This window comes from Geospiza fortis, unplaced genomic scaffold (genome assembly GCF_000277835.1).
Source record: "Geospiza fortis unplaced genomic scaffold, GeoFor_1.0 scaffold391, whole genome shotgun sequence".
NCBI classification, from domain to species: Eukaryota; Metazoa; Chordata; class Aves; order Passeriformes; family Thraupidae; genus Geospiza; species Geospiza fortis.
Window position 1 is genome coordinate 129,640 of NW_005054472.1, and position 1,116 is coordinate 130,755.

The window sequence follows — 1,116 nt, forward strand, 5'->3', positions numbered from 1 at the left end:
GGCTGTAAGGGGGGGTTGGATGCGGGGGGATGCAGGGTGGTGATTTTAAATCCAGGAGGATCCAGGTTTGGGGGGTTTTGAACCCAAGTGGATCCAGGTGTGGGGGGCTTTGAATCCAGGGGAATCCAGGGTGGGGATTTTAAATCCAGGGGGATCCAGGTGTGCAGAGGGTTTTAAACCCAGAGGGATCCAAAGCGGGGATTTTAAATCCAGGCGGATCTAGGTGTGCAAAGAGTTTTGAGTCCAGAGGGATCCAAGGTGTGCAGCAGAATTTAAATCCAGGCGGATCCAGGGTGGGGATTTTAAATCCAGGAGGATCCAGGTTTGGGGGGTTTTGAACCCAAGTGGATCCAGGTGTGGGGGGCTTTGAATCCAGGGGAATCCAGGGTGGGGATTTTAAATCCACATGGATCCAGGGGTGTGGGGGATTTGGATCCAGGTGTGGGGGGGGTTGGAACCCACGTGGATCAATTTAAATCCAGGCGGATCCAGGGTGGGGATTTTAAATCCAGGAGGATCCAGGTTTGGGGGGTTTTGAACCCAAGTGGATCCAGGTGTGGGGGGCTTTGAATCCAGGGGAATCCAGGGTGGGGATTTTAAATCCACATGGATCCAGGGGTGTGGGGGATTTGGATCCAGGTGTGGGGGGGGTTGGAACCCACGTGGATCCAGGTGTGGGGGGTTTTGGGATGGCCGTAGCCCTCAGATGCTGCTGGTGGGACAAGGAGTGAGGTGTGTCCTTGTCGTGGCTTTGGGCTGAGCCCCACCAAACCACACCGAGTTCCTCTGCTCCGGGAGAAACGTGAGATTTTGCGTCTGAACAAAACACCTGGGCCAGGGGAAGGCTTCAAATTTATAAAAACCAAAACAAAATGGAAAAAAACCCTGAAGGTGCTCAGAAAGGGTGACCCAGGTGGGGCTGTCACTGTGTCCGTGGCCACGCCCTAATCCCGCCCCGATGACTCCTCCCCACTTAAAGCCCCACCCACACCCCACCCATTCATTGGCTCTGACCTTGCTCCCGCCTATCCCCATCCTAAAAGTGACATCCAGACCACGCCCCTCGGCCGCGCCCAGGCCCTCAACCCCTCCCCTCATTCATTGGCCACGCCCCCG